Below are 14,686 nucleotides of genomic sequence, written 5' to 3' on the forward strand. Positions count from 1 at the left end.
TCTGTCTTAATCTGCATTTGCCCCTCAACAACAGTGTTGTACCCTGCATGCATTACAAAATTCATGCTTCACTGGCCTACTAAAAAACTCTGCTCATGTTGACAAAGAGTTTATTGGAACTGAAACCTTTCCAGCGTTGCACAGAAGCTGGCACAGAGACCAGGACTGTGGAGGAACTTGTCAACAGCCTCTCAATTGACTGTTGCTGACTGATACTTCAAGACTGGATGCTATTGTAGGACATTAATGTAAGAAAGGATTGTTGTGAGGTCTTAACTTCAGTGCTGGTTATTTGCTGTTGGTGGGAACTCCTTGGTTCCAGCAGTTTGGTTCTTTGTGATGTGGAATAAGCATTGAAAGTCCACATAGCTTTGGGTCAGAAATGTATTTTTCCTTGAAGATTTGCCAAGAAAGTGTCAATGTGACAGAAGCAGGGCAAAAAAGGCCACAGGGAAGAGAGCAGCAGGATGCCTTCTGTGGCCTCAGACAGCTCCACCAAGTGAGTCCTGGGGCCTGGCTTGAAAGCAAGCTGTACTGCTGCTGTAAAAAGGCATTGCTGATGGAAGTCTCAACCGTTCTGTTTGGATACTGCAGTCTCCAAAGCAGTGAGGAGTCACCCTTGTGCAGCAGAGCACTCCAGTAACATCAGGCTAGGCCAGGTCTTACACCTGCTGCTCTTCAGCCTCACTGTCAGCCCTGCTGTGTGACAGCATCAGTTCTTGTGGGTGAAAATGCATAGCCAGAGCCTGATTCAGACCACTTGATCATGCTTAACTTTCCTTGGTTCCCCTTCTTCCAGCCACAATTTCCTAATTTTCTATAGATTCATCTCAGTTGTTCATTATGTTCATGCCTGCATTTATCCCAGGTGTCTTCATAAGCAGCCTGCATGTGGCCTGTGTGTATGGATTGGTCTTAAAATAAGGGCTAAAAAGCCAAACAAAATAGAAAAATTATAGAGGCAGTTGGCAATTGATGGAGACTCTGCAGAAATTGGAGGGAAATCTTTAGTGATACCTGAAAATTCAGGTGGAAAATTCAGATGGTTGCCTTCATTTGAATAATACATGGATAGGAATTCAGCACTGAGACTCCTCAAACTAAAAGGGAACAATGCTTAGTGGAGACTACACACATTCAGAAACAGCAAAGCGAACTGTGAGAGGAGGGAAAGCTTTGGGAGTGTAAAATCCCAGCTAAAAACAAGGCTGCAGTCAAGGAAATGAGCACATCTGGCTCCTTGAGTCCCAGCAGTGATCCTGAGTGACCATTTTGTGCTGGGAGAAGACACAATGAAACAAAGAGTTAGGGTGGAGAAGATCTGGTCTGCAAACTGCAGTACAAAAGATTTTCTCACCACCTGCTTTTGAGGACTGCACACCAGGAAGGAGCCCCTCCAACCCAGTTTTCTGAAGGCAAACTGGTGCTTTCCACACTGCTCTGTGCACCCCTGGCACCTTGCAGAGAGATAAAGGTAAGCTGGTGAGACACCTTCTACCTCTTTCTCTTATTCTAGCTGTTATTTCTCCTTCAGATGACTAGTTCTCACTACAAGGAACTAAATTCATGAGGAAAGGGGAAGTTCAGCTCTTAAGATTGTTGGTGTAGAGTTAGATTTTTGTTTCACTGACAGGTTTTTTTTTTCCCCTCCAAGTCTTAGGGTTCCAGAGAAAAATATGAACAAACCCCGCTGACACTAGTTTTCACCATGACAGTAATTTGAGTGGAAACAGCTTTGCCAGCAAATAAATAAATAAATATTATATGAAAAGCTTTGGATGGAGCTGCCATGTTCATTCTTGTTTCTAGAGCCCCCACAGGCCGTGTCACATATGTGGGTCATGGGGTCTATTGATTATGTGTCAGACCCTTAGGTGTCAGTAATCAATAACACTAACCTGCAGAAAATGCAGCAGAGGTTTGCTAAACCAACTCTTCACATTGTTCTTTTTCTTGTTTTTAAGTTTTCTGTGCCTCACTAACAATAACAGAATTCATAGCAGCAAAGGCAGGGCAGACAAAAACCTCATTTGGCTGCCAACTCATTTGCTGTCCGTTTTCATCTGGTTCTGCATGGTTCTTGGTGAGAAGGCAGGATGAGGAGGGGCAAGACAGGAAAGGGTATTTCCAATTGAATGGCTTCTGAGAAGTAGAAATGAAAGTGATTGAGTCGGGAGGACCTAAACATTTTGACCCCGACAGCTTATTAATATTTAACAAGGTGCCAGATTTTTCTTTGACACTGGAAATTGTTGCGACTGTCTGTCTCCAGCAGCCTGAGCCTGCTTTCCCAGTCCACCATATCTAATGTACCTGCTTCCAGCCATGAATAGTCCTTATTCACAAATGCTTGCCTTTATTTGCTGTTTCTGAGAATAAAGAGGGTAGCTTGGCAGATTAAGTTGTGAATTTTTTTTTCATTCAAACTTCATATCTCTGTATGTTCTCAATGGGTCACTGAGCAGACTGCGGTTTTCTTGTGTTGATTGTGGTTTTTAGAATCATTCCTCAAATAACTTTTAACAAAACATTTATTTGCCTTTTTCGTTTGCAGATAGCTTGTGAGCTGTTCACTGTGACAGTTACGTCTTTTAAATGTAAGCAGCTCTGATGAGATAAATACAACAATTTGGAATTCAGATTCTTACTTTTATTTGTATTAATGCAATTTTCCAGGATGGTTTATGAAATGGGCATCCTGTTGGGGGTGGGAGAAAAGTCTCTGCCATAAAGATAATGCAGCATCGAACGAGCAATGCTCAATAGAGCAGATGAGGAGTGGAAGAAAAAAATATGTTTATGTATTATTTAGGTGGTCTGCATCCCCACTCTTTTGGTGCCTGCCTCTGTCTCTCTGCATTGTCTAGGTGGATTAGCTGCCTAATGTGGATGTGCAGACCTGAATGATTTTGCCAAGGTCACACAGAATGTCCATGACAGAGCTGGATATTGAATTGGTGGGGTTTTTTTCCTTAAAAAAAACCCCCACGTGCGCGCACACACACACACACACACACACACACACACACACACATACACACATACATAGTTTAAAACGCCCATAAGTATTTATTGTACTCTACTCCCAAATAAATTCTAAAAAATCCCCTTTGCTAAAGAGTTAGCTTAGTGTTAAATTGAGAGAGAAGATCCCCAGAAGAGAGAGAGTGTTGGTTTGGCTTTAGGAATTTCTAGTCAGGACTGTGAGTTCCCAATGCTATTTTAGTGAATTCCCCACAATGTGGGTGTAAATTTTGAGATCTCAGTAAATATTTGGGGTTTTCTCTTGGAGGTGCTTGTCCGTCTACTTTGGTCATGTTTTCATTGCACCCCAAGATTGATGTCAAGGATTTTCTGTATTTTTGGCTTGTTTGAAGAGTAGCCAAGAATATATTTTAAAATTTTATTTTATTTTTTATTGCTCCAGCTGCTCTGTTAAGTCTGATTCTGATAATTCATCTGTTCCCCTTAATAGAACTAGGCAAACATTTGGTGATGTGAGTTTACAATGTGTATTTATGCTTTGCCATTGGGGAATCAGCTTCCATTTTTGCAGTTAGAAAGTTTTACAATGAAACCTGAAAATATTTTCCCTCTCTTTATAATGTTTAAATTACAAAGCACCCTGTTGCTGCCTTGAGCTTTCTGCATTGGGCATAATCAGTAATTTCCATGATAATCCACTTACAACTGTGCTCAATTACCCACTTGGGCTGTGAGTTGCCAAGTATTTGCCTACTTGCAGAGGATAAAACCCATTTGGAAAAAAAATGGGTAAAAAGTGAATGTCAGGATGGGGTAAACCTGGAGGGAAAGGCCACCAGGGGAGGGGGAATGTTTGGGGTTGAGAGCAGAGGTACTGGAGGAGAGAGAAGAAACGTGGTAAATGCTGAAAAGGCAGAGGACTATGACTGGAAGAAAAAAAAAAATAAGAAGAGGGAGTATGAAAACAGTGTGGCTTGGTGGATGAGGTCTGGTCTAGCAGATGGAGGAGGAGATTTATGGCCAGCTTTGCACATGAACTTCTGGGTGACCGTGGACCATCTGTATCACCTCCTTGTCCTCAGCCTCACCCTCTGGAAAAGGGGTCCTTGGCACTTACCCTCCTCTGAGGTGTGTGGATGAGAGGGACTGGACAGAGCTACAGCAGCACTGGGTATCCTGATTTATTGCTTTTCCTTTGCTAAGGCAGCATTTAGCCAATGGCACTCTGCTCTTTCACAGGAGAGCCAGAAGCCTAAAGAAAGAAAACCACACTGCTCCTCAGCTCTGTTTCAGGAAAGGAGGGAGGCTTTTAATTATTTAAGCATCTCCTTTTCATGTTGCTTCTGGTTTTTGAATCGTTATCATTATAGTTGTTAAGGTTATAGGCTCTACATAAATCATTTAAATAATAAATAAGTCATATCATTAAGTAATACAGTGGTATTATTTATGGCTGTAGGGAGAGGGTAAGAACACACTGGATAAAATTGTGTTTAAAATGAAAAAGAGCCTTTGTGAGGCTCACTTCAAACACTGTCTTTTGGAATTATGACATTAGCTTTTGGAAATTGTCCTGGGAGGTGGATCTGGATGTTCCAGCCCTGGAAGTGTTCAAATGAGCAGCCTGGTATAGTGAATGGCATCCCTGCCCATGGCAGAGAATTGGAACGAGGTTATCTTTAAGGTTTCCTCCAACCCAAACCATTCTGTGATTCCATGATTTGCTTTGAAAGAATCAGCACCAAGTTGTCTGTCTCAGATCCTCTCTCCCCCAGTAAAACCAGAACCAGACATTTGAAACTGGAATATATATACATGTATTTATAATATGTAAACAAAGTTAGGAAGGTGTCACTTGAAAATTTTATTTACGAAGTGAAAAATCAATTTAATTCTTAATATATTGCAGTTAGAGACTGTTCTAGTTTAGTTTTGCTCTGAATTTTTGTTCATCTGTTTTTTTCTCCTTGGCTGAATTTTCCACACAATTTGAGTATTTGAAAGAAAAAAAATTGTCCCAGCTAATCTTCCTTGTGGTTCATCATTGCCATGTGGCTGGGAACACATCAGTTCTATAATTTGGTAAAAATAAGCAAGACAGTTGTGGAAGAATTATCAGTGGGTGATGAGAAGGATCATTTTATTAATAATTATGTTCTGTGCAGGGTGATAAGGCTTTCCTTCCCCTGAGGAATATAGTTTGTCACTGGTATGTCCTATCTGAAGGGTCTATAAACACAATTTCTTGGTCTCTGCTTTTGAATTACCTTGGTGGACCTGGATGCAATGGGGTGGAAAAATGAAAGTTTCCTTTGCCCTGGGGCAGGATCCACCCAACTCTTTGCCAGTGAGAAATGCCATCGAGTCTGCATGACTAGCATTGGGAACTTGCTGCTGTCCTTGGTGCACGTCCCCAGCTGGGACAATCCCAGCACTGGCAGGTTCAGGGCACAAAAGCAGTAAGTGCATTTAACCAGCACTTTCTGATCCCTCACCCAGCCCCACCAATCACTGATGCAGCTTCCTCCTGCTCGTTCTAAATTGGCTTTAATTTTCCTTTAAATAATTCTTAAGTGTGACTTTTTCAGTACAAGACTGGGAACTATGACTAATTATAAAATCATTACATGATTAAACTCAATTAACTTCAAATAACCCTTGAAATTTGCTTAATGTCAGCCCTTGGCCCTGCTTGAACCAATAAATATTGCTCACCTTTTGTAATGGGGATGAAAAGAGGTGGCTGCAGAGCAGGATTGTTTGGAGTCAGGGAACAGCCTACAGGACTGGGTTAAACTGGTCCCACAGAGTGGAACCCTGCCACACTGAGAAGGGGGACAGAGTTTTCTGCTCCTAACAGGGACATGTTTTCCCCCCAATATTTTCCTCTCAAGTAATAAAGCTTTGAAAATTCCATTCAGCCCTTCCATTCAATGGTCCCAATCTGCTTTGCAAATGTTAATAAGGGTTAAACCTCACAAAACCACCACAGCATGGGAAAGTGCTGTCATCCTCAGTTAGACAAGGGATACCAAGGCACAGACGAGTGAAGTGAATCAAGGATCAGGGACAGGAACAAAATCCTAAGAGCTCTGTTGTCCTATTTTATATTTTAGCTAAAGCTGTTTATTGCATGATGCTGCAAGTTTCATGCAGTTGTACGAGAGGAAGGGACTTTTTTCTCAATTAGCTGCCCCATCTGGTCAATGGGGATTTTTGCTGTGGGTCTATTTGTTTGTTTGTTTGTTTTTCACCTTACGAAGCCATCTCTGGGTCCAGTCTGTGTTACAGCTAGATCCTGGCAAGAGAGCTGGCAGGAGTGTGCAGAAGAATCCCAGCAGCTGTATTTCTGTGCTGAGTTCCTGCAAGGACAGGAGGGGATAATGTCATTATTGCTGCTGTTCCTGGCACTCTGCTCTGACTGGCAAGAGGGACTGGGCTGTTGTGTTGTTCTCACGGAAGGTAGGCGGGGGATGATGGATGGAATTTTTCTAAAAGGTAATTAGATGGGCATGGTAACTAGACAGTCATAAAGATGCCTGATCATCCACTCACAAATGTCCCTTGTATGGTGTGCTGGCCATGAAATGTTCTCCAAATTCTATAGATTTCAAGCCCTTCACCTTGAAAAATCTCTGCATTCTTGCTGAGTCCTGCCTGAAAAATGGATTTAGAGGGTCTTGGGGGAAAATATTTCATTCTCTCCCTCCCTTTTTTTTTTTTTTTCCCTCCTGGAGACAGCAGATACTTCTGCAGTTGCTGTTGACATGACAGTGTTTGTGTGCAGGCTTTGAAGGAAGCAGGAGAAGAGTTGATTAATGCACCTATGTACATTAATAAGCAGCATATTTGGTCTTCAGAATTTTGGACACTTGATTTTTTTGGCCTTTATGATGAATGCAAGTGGATCTCTGGTGTGGACTGTTAACAGAATATCCTTTTTCTTTTGATTGCTGGAACTCATGTAGCTCTTGATGGACTCTTGAACAATATCATATGAGGTCTGAACCCATTTATTAAACAATAGCAGTAGTGAGAGGGACAGAATGTAAACACTCATCCCTAAACATGAGCGTTTATGTCCCCACTTGCTGTTTGAGGCTGGTTTCATGGCTGGGAGTGCCCTCAGGTCATCACTGAGCAGCTTGCTCGACTGTGACTCCTGAATGATGAATGTCTCCTCTTAAATTACAGATCACTGCCCCGTAACAAAAATCAGCACAATTATTGGCCTTTGTAGGGGCACCAAAGGGTGACTGGGCAGTGGTGGAGGGCTTCACCTGCTACAGCACTGCTCTCTCTCTTGCAGTAAATGGGGATTTGTCAACAGTCTGGTTTGTGTGTTGGGGAAATTTGGCTCAGCTCTTGATGTTCTGTCTTCTTACTACAGACAGAGTTTTCCTGACTGTGGTACTGCCCAGCAAATTAGTTAGGGTCAAAAGCTGAATACTTGGATTTTTGACCTTTGAATGAACCTTACAAAAAATTGAGGCAAGGAAATCAGTTGTGCAGTGCTTTGTCCAGGCCTTGGGGATGGATTTGAACATCAAAGGATGGGTCGTTCAGAAAGACAGAGAGGTAGTTGTGTTCTTGAAATCAGAAGAATGTATAAATTCCCTTCATCAATCTGGGGGGAAAACCTCCCTCATCGGTCTAGCTCGTGTTTGCTGTTTGTATTGTGTTGCTCCTTTTGCCATGAAAAGTCCTGATAAAAACAATTTAACATAAACAAGTTGGGATCCAAGGTGGCTGGGAAGTGAAGGGACCACTGTGTTTTATTACTTCCATTAAAACAATTTCTAGACTGGAATTTGTTTGGGAATATCTGTCCCCCTGTTTGGATAAACAGAGACCTGGTTGTCATAGCTGATTGTTGTTTACCTACTGGGAGCTAAGTGAAGCTCTGTTTCCCCTCAAAGATGAGCTGAGGCATCACAAGCAGCGATGGTGGGTGTGCAGGGCAAGTTTGGGCTGTTCTGGAACCACTGCAGAGGTGAGGCAAAGGTTTGGCTGTAATTTCCTGCCAGCAGCCTGTGGACCCCCCTGTGCTGGTCTGACGAGAGCCTGTTGCAGTGGTAATACCTCCCTGCTGCCCCTGACAGATTGATTTTGACCCTTAACTTCCCCTTCCACCTGCTAATTACTTGGTCATGTTCCCTCCCAAAGCCCTTTCCACCTGGCAGTTGCCTGGTTTTGTCATTCTTCAGTTCTGCTGTTGCCCTCTCCACCTCTTGGCTATTTAATCTTAAAATGCTCCCCTCCTCACTACCTTTCTCCCATTACTGATCATCCAAGGGTCATCATTAATATCCAAAAATACTTGTTTATTTTGCTACCCCAATGTCCCTATTTATTATTTTTTAAAATTTTGCTGATGCCCAGCATTTTCACCTCTAATGCCTCCTGGTTGATAGTGGAGGGGGTTTTCCCTTTTGATTTGTGCTTTGTCACTGCTGGTTTGACCTTTAATCAGGTGTCTGGCTGTTGTTTGCTTGCTGATGGTTGTTACAGAATGGTCCCTTGTAAATATATACAGAAAGGGCAGGAGAGTAACTGGAGATTGTAACCACTCTTTTATTTCCTGGGAGCCTATTAAAGATGGTTTCAAGTTTATCCATCCGTCTCTTTGTCAAGCTTCCTCCTGTGTCCATCCACTTGTGCATTTATTTAGGAGTATATTAGGTACTGTATCATCCTCCAGGATGGTAACAGTGTGTTTGAGAATAAAGCCAGAGATACAAAGAGCACTGAACCCATTATAAAAAAATAAAAGGGCTTTCGTTGATGGCATTTAGCTCAATAAACACAGTTTGTCAGAGATGTCTTTATTTCCTTACATGTAAGCGATTAAATGTTGGTAAAAATAGCTTCAGAAATAAAACATGAAGAGAGCTTCTGGCAAAGCCCTGTCCAGTTTAATTCATACATTAAATATTTGCTAGTAGGGTCAAAAGCTGAATGCTTAGATATTTTGCCCTTTGAATGAACCTAGCTAAAATAAAGACAAGGAAATCAGTTCTGCAGAAGCTGTCTCCAGAATACCAGGATCAATTTAAACATCAAAGGATGGAGAGATCATACAGACAGTCAGCCATATTATTCTGCACAATTAATACTCAGAGAGGTGTTTCCTGAATTCGGAATGTTGTGCAGGGAAGATAATGTGAAAATTTCAAATTTTTAATCATGTGAAAGCCAGTCATTGATCCTTCGCTCTTGAACACCCGAGCAGTTTATTTTGTGTTAATGAATGTAGAAAACATCCTCCAGCCCGAATCTCTGCATCAACACAATCTTTTCCCAGTCAGATTAGCATTTCTGTTTCTAAAGGTAATTTTTAGACAACACAATAAATAAATGATTTGCTGGGAATCTCCCGGCGGATAAAGTGGTGCTCGCGCAGCATTTCCAATGCAAATTGGCCGAAGATTACATAATGGCCTGCTCTGCTCATCTGGGACAGCGATGTGCAGGGAGGGGAGAGGGGAGTTCTGGCTCAATCTTTGGGCCCCTCAACCCTTAAAACTCCTTGTGCCTTGGCAGGGATGCCTTGCTCCTGCCTTGCTCCTTGTGGGATTAACTACAGAGCACAGAGGCTGGCACGGAGGGCACGCCTCTCCTGGCTTTAGGTTTGGCAGCAGGATCTGTGTCTCAGACCTCTAGGTTCAAAATGCACCATCAATATGTACTGTAGGGCTGCATTCTGGAAGGGTTGCTCCAAATTGGAGCTTATTTATTTTGGGGTTGAGCTCTTTGAGGCGAGCTCAGTTGGTTGGAGTGTGGTGCTGATAATGCCAAGGTTGTGGGTTTGGTGCCCATAGAGGCTGTTCACTGGAAAAATGATCTCCTTGATCCTTGTGGGTCCTTTCCAACTAGAATATTCTGTAACTCTTTGATTCTGTGGTCCTGAGAAGAAGGGAGAGAGCAACAGCCAATTGCTCTGAGCAATTAGAGCTGAACTTTGCCTGAAGTTTGATCTATGTCTGCACAGCTCCACATAGCCTGCAAGTCACACTTGTGATTTATGTTTCAATAGGGGCTCTAATCTTGTTTATTAATTTCTGTAAATGTCCTGTTTTAACAAGATATTGACCATGTTTTCTGTATTGATTTTTATAGTTCAGAATCATCATTTTAGTGTTGGGATTTTTTGATGGTTCAGAATCATCATTTTAGTGTTGGGATTTTTTGATGGTAAGTAAACTAACTTTTTAAAATTTTCTTTATGCACCCAAATAAGTGCCTCATTTTGGTTACATGATTTCAAGAGCTGCTGTGCTATTAAAGATGACACCATGACTTACTAAGTTACCTCATTTAAGTATCAGTCTTGAAAATCTTAGCCACAATTACTCTGTGTGTCCAAAATCTTTCTTTTCTTTTTAAGTAGAGTACTGAATTGCATCATGTGGATTTTACTGTACCATTGAGTTTGGATTGTAAATGATATTAGGAATGGATTGAAATAAATAAAATAAGGCCCAAGGTGTTGGTCTTTATCCACTGAAGTAAAGGGAAATTTTATCATTTACTTCCACTGGGTCTATCAGAGAAATTCAGTGAGGTGATGAAGTATTTGCTTAGTTTGGCTCATGTGGCAGGCAATGGGGTGAGTTCAGCAGCAGAGCCGTGCTGTACATAATTAACATCACAGAGCTGGAGGTTCTGCATGTGAAAATCCAGGCTATTGTCAGTTGTGGTTTCCTTGCCAACCATATCTCAGCTCTCCCACTTCTGTAGTTGTCTCTATGATGCTTTGTGCAGTATTATTACCCCTTACCTAATGTTGGAGCTGGATGGAGCTGCAAAATCTAGCTATTATTCTTTCCATTTGAAATACATTAATATGAAAATAAAAATAAAATTTAAGATGTTTTCACTTCCCAAGTAATTCTATTCCGGAAATATTAAAATAAGAAGACTTGACATTGGGAATGTTTCAAAAATACATATTTTTTTTTGGCAACTGCTTGTTGCTAATGAATTTGCATTCATAAATGTAAGCATTTATAGCAGGATCATGATTAAAGCATGAAAATTGACTTGTCTGCCAGACTGTAGGTCATAGAGCTTGAATTTCGTGTTTTGAAAATTTCATACTTGGAGGGAGCTGCTTGCCAGCAAATTACAGGCCAAGACTTACTTCCAAGAATTACTTTCTGGTGCAGCTCAAATAATAAATATATGTTTGTGTCTGTGGAAGGCAAGGAAGCTGATTTCACTACCAGTGTCTTTCACTGCACATTATTTGGGCAAAAGGCCACAGAAAAAGTTTCTTGAATTTCTTTTCAGTTCTCTTTGACTTGTCCCCGGAAGATACTGATCTGGCTGGGTCTGCAGCTGTGGGCAGGGATCATTGGTTCTCAACAAATTTTAGCATGTTCTTGGCAGTGTTTTCTGACTTGGAATTACCTGTTCAAAGGTCCAATAAGAGCTGCAAGGAGCATGAGAGTGAAGGTGGTGCTCTTCTGTGCTTAAAGTGTCAGCAAGGACTCAGTCCTGCTCTGTCCTTGTGGGGACAATTTGTTGGATTGTTTCTGTTATTTTCATGTATTATATTGGCTGGGAGGTAAATATTTTTTCTTCTTTTTCAAGGTTGCTTTGCACATGGAAGACCTCTCTAATCCAATTTATACCATTCACAGAATTGCTGAGATTGGAAAAGACCTCCAAGACAATGGAGTCCAACCTGTGACTGATCCTCACCTTGTCCCCCAGAGCACTGAGTGCCACCTCCAGGCCTCCCTTGGACACCTCCAGAGATGGGGACTCCAGCACTGCCCTGGGCAATCTGTTCCAAAGCTTAACAACCCCTTCCATGAAGAAATTCTTCCTGAAGTTTTCCTGCATGATCCCCTAGGGATGAGTGGAGTATGGCAGTTTTTCTCCCTCATGGTGACCTGCTACCATGCCGCCTGTGTGGCGCCTTAAAGCTCGAGGAAAAGAGTGCAGGATCTGGCACCACTCCTGTGAAATCAGAGATCCTCTGTGCTCTTCTGATTTCTTCACTGTCCCTGGATGAGACAGGGGTTTTGGTAAGCTTTCAAAGCCAGGTTGGGTCCTGGATGGTGCAGTGTGTTGCCATGAGTTGCAGAGGACAGGGTGGTGTTGTCCTGTGTGGACAGGGGCAAGGAGGGAGAGCTTGGAGTACCTAAGGCTGGTCCTGCTGCCAAGAGCAATGTATTGTCAAACTGTGGCCTAATTTTACTTACCTAGGGTGTGTTTAAAGAGGGATTGGCACCAGGAACAGGCCATTAAGCAATTGAAACTCTAATAGAAAAACATAACCTTATCACAGATTTTTTTAAAAAAACCCTCGGAAAATAGCTCAAATATAAGGTTAATTGGAGCCAGAAATGTCAAACTAATGTAGCAATTTACCCTGGGAGACTGCCCTGGCCTTTGAGTATAGCAGTAGTACAGACTACTGAGTAGGATAGTGAAGAAATATAATAGGATTTTATGTAGTCCCCTGTCATATTAAACGTTCTTTGCAATTAATTTCTTGTTGCAATGTTATTTTCACTGACCTATTTTTTTTTTGACCTCCTACAATCTTGAAGCTACCAAAGTAGGGCATACGGGAATTCACATTTCCTTAAAAAAAAAAAAAATTAAAAAAAATCTTAACTCAAACCACTATCAGTGTACACACTGCAGTGTAGACTAATATTAACTCAGTGCCGTATAAAAATGCCATTGGCTCATTGTAGAAGAGCCTTTAGTACTGAGCTGCACTGATCCATTCAGGAAAATGCTGCTTTTGAACAGCTCGTTCAGAAACAGGTGGGAGTTTTCTTGGACTGAGTGTCTGAGGATGTCTGCCCAGTGAAGGGAACACGGTAGGTGGTCCCTCTTTTCCTCCTTCTGGTTCCTGGCTCTGTTCCTTCTACTGTAAACTGGATGTCAGACCAAGATAGCTGGGTATCATGATCCACTCTGATTAATCCAAAACTGCTGGATGCAAAATTAACAGTGGTGAAGTTCAAAAGCTGTGGAATAGCCAGGGAGCCTGGCAAATTCCAGCTGCTCTGACTCCAACTGAATCTCTTTCCACCTGGGCTGAATGCATAATCCATTTTTATTTTTTAATCAAACATCGCTGAAGTGATTTGCTCTCTATATTTTTGTATAAACTTCCCCAGTTTACAATACAGAAATGGCTGTATTTCTCTGGAGTTCTGATGTTTCCTGACAGCATCTCTTTGTCTGAAGGTATGAGTGGGTAGGATAATCAAATCTCAAAATAGATCATTCCAGGAGAGTGGGAAATCTCCATCACAAAGACAGATAGGTGTCTGCTAGAAACAATCAGGTGGTTTGGAAGCAAAGGGAGTGATAGGATCTCCAGAAGTACCTTTCACTCTTATTTTTCTCTTGTCCTAAAAGATGGAAAGTGCTACCCCAGGAGAGGGTACCTGGTGTCCAGGTTTGCAGTCGAGGTGACCAGCTCAAAGGAGAGAAAACAATACAGGCAAGAAAACATTCTGATCTTGAATAAGAACTCATAACATAAGCCCAAGTGTTTCCCAAGCAAATGTCCTTAATATTTTCCCCTCTGGTAGTAAGGATTTTTTATTTTTAAAGCGGAGTTGGAACCAAATATCATTGAATCAAAAAAGGCAGAATTAATCAAAGCACATCAAAGATGTTCCTCATCAGTTGCCTGAAGCAACAGAATCTACAGCATATCATCATCTTTCTTATGCTAAGCTGGAGAAATTCAGAGAAGAGAATTCTGTCTGTTTGCTCTCAGATGAAGACAGAAATAGTAATTTTCAAGGATTCTTTAATTTTTCAGTGATTTGATCCCTTCCGCCATGATAATTTCTGAATCCCAGACTTAGATTTCCCAGGAATGTTTTTCATATGAAAATCAATCAAACAAGCTTTTAAAACTAAATATGTTGTAAGTTGCCTCTCCCAACAAAATTACAGGAAATGTTTCCCTTTCTCACAGTGTCTCTTTCTATTCTTTCTCTCTCTCTAGGCCATGGCAATGGGCCCTCATTGCCTCACTACAGATGCATTTTCCTTGTGGTTTCATAGTACCTAGAAGGAGCAAGCAGCTCAGCTGGATAAACACACATAATTTCCTGTTCAAGTAAGAAATCTTACCCTTAGTTCAATCTTTTCTGGTGTTCCCTAATGCAGAACTTAATGTCTGCCTGTATATGCTATCTCTTTACAGAAGATCCAATTGTTACCTAAAACTCTTGGATATCGAGTACAAAGAATTGATTCTTAGGGATAGAAAGGCCTTAATTTTAGATCTTAATTACAATTACTCGAGCAGTTGATAAAACACACACCAGCAAAACCTCTTGGTGCATCCTGAGGACTGTGGGTGCAGCACTGGAAGACACCCAGGCCTTTCATGTGGATTGCAGTGCCAGAAATAAAATCCAGGAATGTGAGAGCGTGATCAACCTGGACAGCCACCGAGGTCAGAGCTGTGATTTTATGGTTTTCTAGGTCAGGCATTGTGCACCTCCTTACTAACAAGTCCCAGAGCATTTTGCAGAATGTGAGCCCATGGGCTGAGTCCTGTTCCCTGGCTGGGACATGTTGGCATTTCAGTGCCAGCGACACTTTGCTCTGGTTGTTACGGGAGGAAGTGAAGAACAGAAGTTCCCCATCTGAAACTGCAGGGGGAAATTTAGTGTGCTAGAATGTAATTATCCAAACTGGAGCATGGCCA

This window comes from Serinus canaria, chromosome 10 (genome assembly GCF_022539315.1).
Source record: "Serinus canaria isolate serCan28SL12 chromosome 10, serCan2020, whole genome shotgun sequence".
Taxonomy (NCBI): Eukaryota; Metazoa; Chordata; class Aves; order Passeriformes; family Fringillidae; genus Serinus; species Serinus canaria.